We start from the raw sequence: 14,059 nt of genomic DNA, 5'->3' as shown, positions 1-14,059 counted from the left end.
TGAAACAACACAGCATTAGGTTTACAAGTTGGGTCTGGGTTGTAGAGACGGTGTCTGCCGCTCCAAGGTGTTCTCCACGTTGCCTCTCCCTAGCTTCTATCTTCAAGCTCTCTTTAAGTGGTTATTGAAACAACACTGCATTAGGCCTACAATTTGGGTCTGGGTTGTAGAGATGGTGTCTGCCGCTCCAAGGTGTTCTCCAGGTTGCCTATCCATAGCTTCTATCTTCATGCTCTTGTTAAGTAGTTGTTGAAACAACACTGCATTAGGCCTACAAGTTGGGTCTGGGTTGTAGAGACGGTGTCTGCCGCTCCAAGGTGTTCTCCAGGTTGTCTCTCCCTAGCTTCTATCTTCAAGCTCTCATTAAGTAGTTGTTGAAACAACACTGCATTAGGCCTACACGTTGGGTCTGGGTTGTAGAGACGGTGTCTGCCGCTCCAATGTGTTCTCCAGGTTGCCTCTCCCTAGCTTCTATCTTCATGCTCTTGTTAAGTAGTTGTTGAAACAACACTGTATTAGGCCTACAAGTTTGGTCTGGGTTGTAGAGACGGTGTCTGACGCTCCAAGGTGTTCTCCAGGTTGCCTCTCCCTAGATTTTATCTTCATGCTCTTGTTAAGTAGTTGTTGAAACAACACAGCATTAGGTTTAAAAGTTGGGTCTGGGTTGTAGAGACGGTGTCTGCCGCTCCAATGTGTTCTCAGGTTGCCTCTCCCTAGTTTCTATCTTCAAGCTTTCTTTAAGTAGTTATTGAAACAACACTGCATTAGGCCTACAATTTGGGTCTGGGTTGTAGAGACGGTGTCTGCTGCTCCAACGTGTTCTCCAGGTTGCCTCTCCCTAGCTTCTATCTTCAAGCTCTCATTAAGCAGTTGTTGAAACAACACTGCATTAGGCCTACAAGTTGGGTCTGGGTTGTTGAGACGGTGTCTGCCGCTCCAAGTTGTTTTCCAGGTTGCCTCTCCCTAGCTTCTATCTTCATGCTCTTGTTAAGTAGTTGTTGAAACCACACTGCATTAGGCCTACAAGTTGGGTCTGGGTTGTAGAGATGGTGTCTGCCGCTCCAAGGTGTTCTCCATGTTGTCTCTCCCTAGCTTCTATCTTCATGCTCTTGTTAAGTAGTTGTTGAAACAACACTGTATTAGGCCTACAAGTTGGGTCTGGTTTGTAGAGACGGTGTCTGGTGCTCCAAGGTGTTCTCCAGGTTGCCTTTCTTTAGCTTCTATCTTCATGCTCTTGTTAAGTAGTTGTTGAAACAACACTGCATTAGGCCTACAAGTTGGGTCTGGGTTGTAGAGACGGTGTCTGCCGCTCCATGGTGTTCTCCAGGTTGCCTCTCCCTAGCTTCTATCTTCATGCAATTGTTAAGTAGTTGTTGAAACAACACTGCATTAGGCCTACAAGTTGGTTCTGGGTTGTAGAGACGGTGTCTGCCGCTCCAAGATGTTCTCCAGGTTGCCTCTCCCTAGCTTCTATCTTCATGCTCTTGTTAAGTTGTTGTTGAAACAACACTGCATTAGAACTACAAGTTGGGTCTGGGTTGTAGAGAAGGTGTCTGCCGCTCCAAGGTGTTCTCCAGGTTGTCTTTCCCTAGCTTCTATCTTCATGCTCTTGTTAAGTAGTTGTTGAAACAACACTGCATTAGGCCTACAAGTTGGGTCTGGGTTGTAGAGACGGTGTCTGACGCTCCAAGGTGTTCTCCAGGTTGCCTCTCCATAGCTTCTATCTTCATGCGCTTGTTAAGTAGTTGTTGAAAAAAAAACACTGCATTGGGCCTACAAGTTGGGTCTGGGTTGTAGTGACGGTGTCTGCCGCTCCAAGGTGTTCTCCAGGTTGCCTCTCCCTAGCTTCTATCTTCAAGCTCTCGTTAAGTAGTTGTTGAAACAACACTGCATTAGGCATACAAGTTGGGTCTAGGTTGTAGAGACTGTGTCTGCCGCTCCAAGTTGTTCTCCAGGTTGCCTCTCCCTAGCTTCTATCTTCATGCTCTTGTTAAGTAGTTGTTGAAACAACACTGCATTAGGCCTACAAGTTGGGTCTGGGTTGTAGAGATGGTGTCTGCCGCTCCAAGGTGTTCTCCATGTTGCCGCTCCCTAGCTTCTATCTTCTTGCTCTTGTTAAGTAGTTGTTGAAACAACACTGCATTAGGCGTACAAGCTGGGTCTGGGTTGTAGAGACGGTGTCTGCCGCTCCAAGGTGTTCTCCAGGTTGTCTCTCCCTAGCTTCTATCTTCAAGCTTTCGTTAAGTAGTTGTTGAAACAACACTGCATTAAGCCTACAAGTTGGGTCTGGGTTGTAGAGACGGTGTCTGCCGCTCCAAGGTGTTCTCCAGGTTGCCTCTCCCTAGCTTCTATCTTCAAGATCTCGTTAAGTAGTTGTTGAAACAACACTGTATTAGGCCTACAAGTTGGGTCTGGTTTGTAGAGACGGTGTCTGACGCTCCAAGGTGTTCTCCAGGTTGTCTCTCCCTAGCTTCTATCTTCATGCTCTTGTTAAGTAGTTGTTGAAACAACACTGCATTAGGCCTACAAGTTGATCTGTGTTGTAGAGACGGTGTCTGCCGCTCCAAGGTGTTCTCCAGGTTGCCTCTCCCTAGCTTCTATCTTCAAGCTCTCGTTAAGTGGTTGTTGAAACAACACTGCATTAGGCCTACAAGTTGGGTCTGGGTTGTAGAGACGGTGTCTGCCGCTCCAAGTTGTTCTCCAGGTTGCCTCTCCATAGCTTCTATCTTCATGCTCTTGTTAAGTAGTTGTTGAAACAACACTGCATTAGGCCTACAAGTTGGGTCTGGGTTGTAGAGACCGTGTCTGCGGCTCCAAGGTGTTCTCCAAGTTGCCTCTCCATAGCTTCTATCTTCATGCTCTTGTTAAGCAGTTGCTGAAACAACACTACATTAGGCCTTCAAGTTGGGTCTGGGTTGTAGAGACGGTGTCTGCCGCTCCAAGGTGTTCTCCAGGTTGACTCTTGATAGCTTCTATCTTGTAGCTCTTGTTAAGTAGGTGTTGAAACAACACTGCATTTCGCCTACAACTTGGGTCTGGGTTGTGGAGACGGTATCTCCCGCTCCACGATGTTCTCCAGGTTGCCACATAATCGAAGCTGCATAGAGCCCATTTTGTAATTTTAGGCCTACTAAGTCTTTCTGCGGTCCCTCCTTCCAATTGTCCTCCACTGAGCACACCAATGCAGACCGTGTACCCATGTAACCTTTTTTAAACCTGCGTCGACCCAACTTTGTGGTGTAAGGCCTACTAGCAGTGTCTGGCTGCGCCACTCAATACAGCTGTCCTCTTTAAAAAAATATACAAGAAAAACAGCCGCACTCAAGTCTTGATTTCAATGTAGAGAATTTTTTGTTTTTATTCAAGTGCACAGGCACCACCAAATAATTTATAAAGAAAAATGGCAAGTGATAGCGGACAACGTGGTAACGTTTCGACCAGGCACGGTCTTTCTCAAAACCTCACTGCAAAACAAATGCAATATATAAGTGTGCTGTACAAATATACATGTGACAAAGAGAAAACCTGCAATTCATAAAGAATGAAAAAACCAAAACCAAACCAAAAAACCAAAGATCTTTTGTAGGGTTGTAGTTTTATGTTTTGCGGTTTTGCATGGGAAGTTTGTTTTTTTTCTTTCTTTATGAATTGCAGGTTTTCTCTTTGTCACATGTATATTTGTACAGCACACTTATATATTGCATTTGTTTTGCAGTGAGGTTTTGAGAAAGACCGTGCCTGGTCGAAACGTTACCTCGTTGCCTGCTATCACTTGACTTTCCATTTTTCTTTATAAATTATTTGGTGGTGCCTGTGCACTTGAATAAAAACAAAAAATTCTCTACATTGAAATCAAGACTTGAGTGCGGCTGTTTTTCTTGTATATTTGACGTTGGATGTCCAGCCAGCACCGGCCTCATTGAACTTTACAGTGTGCCCATTATATTTTCTTCTCTTTAAAAAAATGATCTGCAATTATCAGGTTTTCATCGGAATTTTAAAACTGCAGTGGGGCTACTAGTTTGGTTGGGGCCTACTAACAGTGTCTGCCGCTCCAAGGTGTTCTCCTGGTTGCCTTTCCTGAGCTTCTATCTTCAGGCTCTCGTTAAGTAGTTGTTAATGTTACACTGCATTTGGCTTACTAGTTGGGTTGGGGCCTACTAACGGTGTCTGCCGCTCCTTGCTGTTCTCCTGGTTGCCTGTCCTGAACTTCCATTTTCAGGCTCTCGTTAAGTAGTTGTTAATATTACACTGCATTTGGCCTACTAGTTGGGTTGGGGCCTACTAACGGTGTCTGCCGCTCCTTGCTGTTCTCCTGGTTTCCTGTCCTGAACTTCCATTTTCAGGCTCTCGTTAAGTAGTTGTTAATATTACACTGCATTTGGCCTACTAGTTGGGTTGGGGCCTACTAACGGTGTCTGCCACTCCTTGCTGTTCTCCTGGTTTCCTGTCCTGAACTTCCATTTTCAGGCTCTCGTTAAGTAGTTGTTAATGTTACACTGCATTTGGCCTACTAGTTGGGTTGGGGCCTACTAACGGTGTCTGCCGCTCCTTGCTGTTCTCCTCCACTGAACAAAGCTGTGCCGCCTGTTTACTACTGTTGCCAATTTTGAACCGCATTTAGACTACTTACTGATTTGGGCCTACTCTCTGTGCCAGCCTCTCATTACAGTTGTCCTCCACTGAACAAAGCAATGCCACCTGGTTAGTCCTGTTACCAATTTTGAAATGCATTTAGCCCACTTTATTATTTGGGCCTATATCTGTGTTTCCTCCTCATCCTGCCCATTGCCCAGCCAGTGCTAGATGACACTGCTGGTGCATTGACCTAGACCGCTACATACCCCTTGCACACTACACAGCCAGATTCTGACCCTGCTGAAAGTGTGGTTCCCCTTCCCGCATACTATACCACCTTACACGGGGACAAATAGGAAGGTGCAGATGAAAGTGCAGGTTCCTTAATCAGGTGGGGGGGGGGCCACTCGTTCGCATTGCCACTGGCACAGGACCCCTCATAGTACGCAAAAGTGTCGCTGCCGGTGGGAGGAGCCCCCGCCGTGCAAACACACCGCCGTACTTTGAGGGGTCCTGTGCCAGTGGCAATGCGAACGAGTGGGCCCCCCATGCTTGCTCTGGATCACAGCACTTGCAAAGTTGAAATACTTACCTCTCCCTGCTCCACTGCCGTGACGTGGTCCACATTTCGTTGGCCCACTAAATACTTGACCCAGCCATACCCCCCACAAATTTAGCTAAATTACCCCCAATGTCCAATGCCTAACTATTATTATAAGGTAAATTAAGATTGACAAGCTTCAGTACCAAGAATGGATGTTTTGGCCGTTAAAATGGGCACTGTAGGTGTTTTCCTGGCCTCCACTCACTGCCGACTATGCTTCCCCATTGACTTGCATTGGGTTTCGTGTGTCGGTCGATTCTCGACTTTTTGTGATAATCGGCTGATTTCACTCAACTCGACTTCTGAGATACGCGAAACCCGACTCGAACCTAAAAAACTAAAAGTCGCTCAACCCTAGTTAACATACAAAGGTCAAGTACATATAAGGATAAAATACATATAATGATTAAGTATATATAAAGATTAACTGCTGTAGCATAGCGCCTACTACGTGTCTTGGGGGACACTCGCTTGCCACGGGATTAACGCACTCAGGCACGGATTTCTTATAAAACAGTACTGGTCGGAGCTGAGCCGCCCCTCCTCCCACGGTATAGGAGAAGGCCAGCATGACGATGGTATGGAGGGAGGGGTTAGGGTGAGGGAGGTGGGTGGTTTTGTTTTGGAATGAAAACAGGGTATGTGAATGGGAGGGGAGTGGCTTATTCACTTCCCGCTTTGGAAGCAACGTGTGTAATGTGTTTGGTGGTACTTTGTAATTTCTATATAAAAAAAAATGTTTTTGTTTGCAGGGTTCTTTTATTTTATAACGGGTCATTGTGGCCGTGGTGGCTGGGTGGAGTCCTTGGAGTTGGTGGAAATTGGGTTGGGGGATCCATTGGATTATGGCTCCTCTGTCTTGGGAATTCAAATTGTTTGTTGGATCTGGTGAATGGTGGAAGGGAGTTCCGGCAGGTGGTCGGTTCCCCTTGAATTTTAGCATGAACAGTGAACCCGCTGGGGTTTTTGGTGCTCCCGAGCCAGTGTGGTAGCGGCTGGGAGTAATTTGGTTTGATGTGCGTTCACGCTATGCAGTGTTAATCACCAGATTCCTGGGAGCTCCAAGGACTCCTCCTAGTTTTAAAATTAATAATGTTTATTGTAATGTATTTTGTTTTATGTTAAATAAAATGGCTGCTGTGGCCTAAAATTTTCAAAGAAAAATTGACTTGCGTTTTTATTTGGAGTTAACGGCAATGTTATGGTTTTAGAAGGTGTGGTGAGGTTGTCCTTTCATACCCCGGGTACTCGACATTACCAGGGTCAAGAGTCTTTTAGGTTTATTTTACACGACATAAAGCACGTCCTCAGGAACTTGGCAACGGCTTGAACACCATCTGGACATATTCAACTTCACCACAGTTCGCCTCTGACCCCGGTCAGCATAAGACCCGGACCTCGTTCGTTACCTGCTGGCGACCTTCACAGGTTCCTGGACACCTCTTGGCCTCAGAGGTGCCCCATACACAATGCCTCTCTCTTCTAACCCCGGTTAGCATAACACGGATCCTTTTCCGTTGCCTGTTAGTGCCGCACAGGTTTCTCAGATATCTCTCTTCCACAGAGGTATACTTCAGACGTTTCTCACTCTGACCCCGGTCAGTACAACACGGATCTCCATCCATTCCACACACTGGCATGTGCTAGGTCCAGAGCCCTGCCATGTGCTCTTCAGGACTTCTAACACCGGCATCCAGGACCTTCCGGCATAGACAATTCAGGTCCACACTCCAAGAACCATGTGACCGACACCCTGGTCACATTACATACCTATAACCACTCCCCTGCATGGGAGTGTGGGTGTGTGTGTGTGGCTAGTTTGACCCTCCCATCTCTCATAACTAGCCCTGCCAATCTCCCATTAGAACTACACATTTACATGTGGGACTACAGGTCCTAGCACACCAACTTAACTTCAGACTGACAGCGCAGAGTGTCTTCCTCTGCAACACACACACTGGCCATTTACACTCCTGCCGGACTTTGTCTGATCACAATTATGCCTCAAAGTGCATCTTGCAATGCACACACATCGCCCCTGGCTGTAACATTGGTCACTACGCTACACAACATACAGTATACTTACATCATCACCAAGAGGCTTTTAAACATCATCCGTCTGGAATATCAGAGAAGCAACACCAAGACAGAGAACCCCTGGGAGATTCATTACACTGCATGGGTGTCCCCAGTTATGCAGGTATGAGCATACTGTACATGTACAGGTACCCCAGTTTTTGCATCTGTCTTAGTCATGTTTCTCTTGTCTTATATAGTGATTTACTCTATGTAGTAACTATAGTTTCACCCAGCCCTTCAAGTGGCCAGCTTTCATGGTCGGATGAAACTGAGATATCATGGAGTCATCAGATGAGGGGCCATATTCCCTTAGAATATAATAGCCACAAGGATTTAAACAACACCACCACAGGCAGAGGTTCACTAAACCTTAATGTTTTACAATGACAAACAAAAACTATGTAGAAGCTTAGAACAGTTTGTGAAGTGAATATACAAACATTTCTCAATATTGTGTCACTATGAGCATTGTCTGTCACATCTGTAAATGTTTTACAAAGAAATGCAGCTATGTAATTGTCTGAATGCATTCAGTATATTTCAATCTGGATTCCAAATCCATTTGTATATTCACACAAAACAGCAATTACCAGCAATCATATCTATATTCAGCTTTTCTAGAAAAACTTAAGCTTAAGGCTAGGTTCAGATTGCGTTAATGGGACCGCGCTAACGAACAGCGTTGCACAGCGAAATTAACGCCGTGCAACGCATCCGTTAGCGCACCCATTGGCAGGAATGGGAACGTGCATCGCTAGCACGTGCCATTTTCGGCACGCACTAGCAATGTGCCAGTGTTTTGTGACGCGCCTCGGACGCTGCTTGCAGCGTCCGCGGCGCACCCGAGGTCCGTTCCCCGCTCTCGCAGATCGGGGATCTGCGAGAGCGGGGACGTTAAGCGCGACCCCGAAAAAAACATTGCGTATAACCCATTGAGTACTCTGGATAATCGTGACAATCTTCTTGACCAGTATCTATAGGTAAGTAATGTTAAAACTAGCTGCTACTATGTATTCCAGAAATAAAAGTGAGAATTGTTCCGTTCGACTGTGTAGTAAATATTGGAGGCACAATAAATGATCTGACATCCTTTCAAATAATTACTTTACAGATAAAAAGAGCATTTATTATTATTCCTGTTTATTATCCTAGAAAGAAAGAAGGAACATGCAGTATCCCTCATACAAGTTATCTCACCCAAAATTGATTAAGTCCTCTGTAGTGTTGATCGATACCTTCCGATATTCGGAAATATCGGTTACGGATTGGATAGGCCGATATCGAAAAAATATCGGATATCGCCGATACCGATACCCGATACCAATGCAAGTCAATGGGACAAAAATATCGAATTAAAATAAACCCTTTCTTTCCTTGTAGGTTAATTCTACATGAAGGAAAACAACTAAGAATAATGTAGGATGTATTGGGGGAGGTGGAGGAGATATTAAAGGTATAGAGGTTTCGCCCAATCAAATGGAATAGCAAGAATTTTTTTTTTTTTTAAGACGTTCGGAGTTACCAAGATATTGACTATGTTAACATTTTTGATATTTTGTCAGATATTTATGTTTCACTAATTCCATGCTCTTCACCTTTTTTACTTCTCCCACACTTTCTTCTTCATCATCCTCAGCAGCAGCATCTTTTTCATCAATTTCTTCACCTTATTCATCTTCTTCGTCACCTTCTTCCTATTATTCTTTTTTTTTTAATTCTTCATATTCTTCTTCTTCATCATATTCTTATTTGTGACAGGCATTCCTGTAGTTGTTATCTATATAAGTTTGAAGATTAGACCTTCCCTTCTGCCTGTCACAAAAGATTTACAACAGGATTTGTCCGCATTCAGTTTGGCCTGCAGCAGCAGGTTTTTTCCAGGGGCACCACGAGGAAACTTGGAAATGTAGCAGAAGGTACAAGAAGGCTGAGGAACTGCCGAGAATCAGCTGATGGTACTGGAACTCGGATGGCTACCCGAAGGTAGAAGAGCCTATGGAACTACCGAGGACCAGCTGACGGTACTGGATCCCGGTTACTAAGCAGGAGGTACCCATGCCAGAAAGCACTACCAAGGACCACCTGACGTTGGTGGAACTCGGATAGCCAGAAGGAGGCACCTAATCCAAAGGCTCTGCCAGGAACCAGCTGACGGTACTGGAACCAGGGGGACCCAGTAAAGATTGTCTTCCCAAGAACCAGCTACTAGTGCTGGAACTCAGATAGGCAGCAGAAGGTCCACAGGAAAAGAAAAAATAGCTAGGCCGCGAGCCAGCCGTAGTTACCGAAAACCCACAGTCCTACAGGGGGAGCTTGTCCTATTGGCACTACGGAACCAGCCTTGATTGCCAGTTCCCAAAGCCCACATAGGAAGCATCTAAACTGCAGGCACGATAGAGTCGGCTAACCCGACTGCAACATGACAGGACAATGTTTTGGAGTATAAGTGACGTTGACACTACCCGGAAACAGCTGGCGTGCTGGAACCAGGCTAGGCAGGAGGGAGTACCCGTGCCAAAGACACTGCCGAGAGCCAGCTGACGGTACTGGAACCCGGATGCGTTGCCCAAGGTACAAGAGCCAATGGAACTACCGAGGACCAGCTGACGGTACTGGAACCCGGTTACTAAGCAGGAGGTACCCATGCCAGAAAGCACTATCAAGGACCACCTGACGTTGGTGGAACCCGGATGCCTTGAAGGAGACACCTAAGCCAAAGGCTCTGCCTGGAACCAGCTGACGGTACTGGAACCAGGATGGGGAGCAGAAGGTACAAGAGCAGAAGACACTGCCGAGAACCAGCTGACGGTACTGGAACCCAGATGCGTTGCCCAAGGTACAAGAGCCAATGGAACTACCGAGGACCTGCTGATGGTACTGGAATCCGGTTACTAAGCAGGAGGTACCCGTGCCAGAAAGCACTTCCAAGGACTACCTGACATTGGTGGAACTCGGATACCCAGAAGGAGGCACCTAAGCCAAAGGCTCTGCCTGGAACCAGCTGACGGTACTGGAACCAGGGGGACCTATTCAAGATTGTCTTCCTAAGAACCAGCTAACGGTGCTGGAACTCAGATAGACATGAGAAGGTCCACAGGAAAGAAAAAATAGCTAGGCCGCAAGCCAGCCGTAGTTACCGAAAACCCACAGTCCTACAGGGGGAGCTTGTCCTATTGACACTACGGAACCAGCCTTGATTGCCAGTTCCCGCAGCCCACATAGGAAGCACCTAAACTGCAGGCACCATAGAGTCGGCTAACCCGACTGCAACACGACAGGACAACGTTTTGGAGTCTAAGTGACCTTGACACTACCCGGAAACAGCTGGCGTGCTGGAACCAGGCTGGGCAGGAGGGAGTACCTGTGCCAAAGACACTGCCGAAAACCAGTTGACGGCACTGGAACCCGGATGCGTTGCCCAAGGAACAAGAGCCAATGGAACTACCGAGGACCAGCTGACAGTACTGGAATCCGGTTACTAAGCAGGAGGTACCCGTGATAGAAATCACTACCAAGGACCACCTGACGTTGGTGGAACTCAGATACCCAGAAGGAGGCACAGAAGCCAAAGGCTCTGCCTGGAACCAGCTGACGGTACTGGAACCAGGGGGACCTATTCAAGATTGTCTTCCTAAGAACCAGCTAATGGTGCTGGAACTCAGATAGGCAGCAGAAGGTCCACAGGAACAAAAAAAAATAGCTAGGCCGTGAGTCGGCTGTAGTTACCGAAAACCCACAGTCCTACAGGGGGAGCTTGTTCTATTGGCATTATGGAACCAGCCTTGATTGCCAGTTCCCGCAGCCCACATAGGAAGCACCAAAACTGCAGGCACCATAGAGTCGGCTAACCCGACCGCAACACGACAGGACAACGTTTTGGAGTCTAAGTGACCTTGACACTACCCGGAAACAGCTGGCGTGCTGGAACCAGGCTGGGCAGGAGGGAGTACACGTGCCATAGACACTTCTGAGCAGAAACTGGCAGTGTTGGAGCCCAGGGTCAATGCAGGAAACTGGCAGGAGAACTTGCTGCACACACAGCTGGGGATCAGCTGACGTTAATGAACCCCAAAACCAGGAGCAGTTGTTAACTGTGCAGACAGCACTTCCGGGCAGCAACTGGCGGTGTTGGAGCCCAGGGTCAATGCTAGAAGCATAGTCTAGGACGAGGCCTAATTGGAGGCAGTTTAAAATCTGTTACAGTCTTGGTGTGGAGGGAGCAGGCGAAATTGATGAATACACAGCTGGGGATCAGTTGACGTTACTGAACCCCAAAAACAGAAGAGCAGCTGTTAACTGTACAGAGAGCACTTCCGGGCAGCAACTGGCGGTGTTGGAGCCCAGGGTCAATGCTAGAAGCATAGTGTAGGCCGATGCCTAATTGGTGGCAGTTTAAAATCTGTTACAGTCTTAGTGTGGAGGGAGCAGGCGAAATTGCCAGAAACACAGCTGGGGATCAGCTGACGTTACTGAACCCCAATAACACGGCAGCATGTGTTGACTGTGCATATGGAGAGCCCCCAGACACAGGGCCACGAGTTCTCGGTACCGGGCCTCTCTGGTTCGGTTCTGAGGCTGTCACGGTGGCTAGACCCGGCCCGCGACCCTGCTAAGGGACGTCCAATAAAGGTGGTACAGTCTATCAGGGATTCGTGACGCCACCTGTGGTGCTCGGTCAGGGTGACCGACGCTGCTGTGGGGTCCGCTGGGGTGATGGAATGGCAGCTGGATGGTATACCTTCCCACAGGTGAAGTATGTCCCCAGGGCTTCCCAGTAAGGAGAATGGTGATGGTGTGAGGTGCAGTCAATAACGAGGACACAAGGTTGCAGTCTCTTTACCTCTTTACTTGAGACTTCAGGATCCTCAATCCAGAGCACGCTTAACAGGGCTATCTGAGACCAGCCGGTCCGATGGGCACTTCCAGAGTTCCCTTTGCAGGTGGAAATCAGTGCCTACCACTAGCGCCTGTGTGTTGTAGTGCTACCCTGCTGAGCATTCGGAATAGTCCTCACAACTGCTGTTCTCGATCATTCGTTCTTTCTAATTCTCTCTCGCTTGTTCCAGATGTTACTAGTTTCTCGTCCCCCAGTATGTTATGGCTAGGACGCACCCGTATGACGGGAAGGCTCAGAGCTCTTCCGGGACCCTAGAGACGCCCCTCTCCACGCATTGCCCCTACGTCTTTGTAGGAAATTTAAGGTAGACAGCCAACCTATAATTAACTGTCCTGTGGAGTTCGAAATAAGGCCTAGAGTCAGTTACTCCCGCAGTGTTCCAGCCACCGGCTACGCGCCTCAGTAGGATGTTGCCTCGGTCTAACGGCATGACTCCTATTGGTTCTCCTTTGTGCTTGATCTCGTTTCTCACTGTTCCACAATATCCTTTCCTTCGTGTCTCTCTCTTGGATACCGCCGCGGGGTGTGCAGGTGCGGTTCCATTACGTTCTGCTCTGTTCGCTAGGCACCTGCCAGGTTGCCACGCCTGACAGGGACCCCCCTGTGTCTTCTCCCTCTAACACCCCCTGCCACGGGATGTTGCCTGAATCCAACCCAGTCAGCTTCTGATCTAACTTCCTATCCAACCCCTAGTTTTACCAGTCTGAGGAGTGGCCCAATAAATAAAGCCTTTTGCTCCCCCTTGTGGCCGGAGTGTGAAGTGTAATGTGTGCTGGTGATACCTGGTCAGAAGATTTCCTTCAGTGCCATCAGACGTACCATCACTCCCCTTAGTGGCAGAGTGTCATACTGCAACGACCAGATCTCTGGGGCGCTGCACATACAGCAGGTCTGGGCAGCAACTGGTGGTGTTGGAGCCCAGGGTCAATGCTTCAAACTGACTGTAATAATTGCCGCACACACAGCTGGTGATCAGCTGACGTCACTGAACCCCAATAACAGAGGAGCAGCTGTTAACTGTGCAGATAGCACTTGCGGGCAGCAACTGGGAGTGTTGGAGCCCAGGGGCAATGCTAGAAGCATAGTGTAGGCCGAGGCCTAATTGGAGGCAGTTTAATATCTGTTACATTCTTAGTGTGGAGGGAGCAGGCAAATTGCCGGATACACAGCTGGGGATCAGCTGACGTTACTGAACCCCAATAACACGGCAGCAAGTGTTGACTGTGCATACAGCACTTCCAGGCAGCAACTGGCAGTGTTGGAGCCCAGGGTCAATGCTACAAACTGACTGTAATAATTGCCGCACACACAGCTGGGAATCAGCTGACGTTACTGAACCCCAATAACACGGCAGCAAGTGTTGACTGTGCATACAGCACTTCCGGGCACAAACTGGCGGTGTTAGAGCTCAGGGACAGCAGGAGGAGCAGACTTTAGTTATTGCCACACACACAGCAGGGGAGCAGATGGTGTTACTGAACCCCACTAACACATGAGCGAGTGTTTTTCTCTGTGCAGACAGCACTTCCGAGCATGAACTGGCAGTGTTAGAGCGCAGGCACAGCAGAAGGAGCAGACTTTAGTTATTGCCGCACACACAGCAGGGGAGCAGCTTGCGTTACTGAACCCTACTAACACATGAGCGAGTGTTTTCTCTGTGCAGACAGCACTTCCGGGCGCGAACTGTCGGTGTTAGAGCCCAGAGACAGCAGGAGGAGCAGACTTTAGTTATTGCCGCACACACAGCAGTGGAGCAGCTGGCGTTACTGAACCCCACTAACACATGAGCGAGTGTTTTTCTCTGTGCAGACAGCACTTCCGAGCACGAACTGGCGGTGTTAGTGCCCAGGGACAGCAGGAGAAGCAGACTTTAATTATTGCCGCACACACAGCAGGGGATC

The sequence above is a fragment of the Ranitomeya imitator genome, chromosome 2 (assembly GCF_032444005.1).
Source record: "Ranitomeya imitator isolate aRanImi1 chromosome 2, aRanImi1.pri, whole genome shotgun sequence".
In the NCBI taxonomy this organism is placed as follows: Eukaryota; Metazoa; Chordata; class Amphibia; order Anura; family Dendrobatidae; genus Ranitomeya; species Ranitomeya imitator.
Note: the sequence above shows the minus strand (reverse complement) of the source record.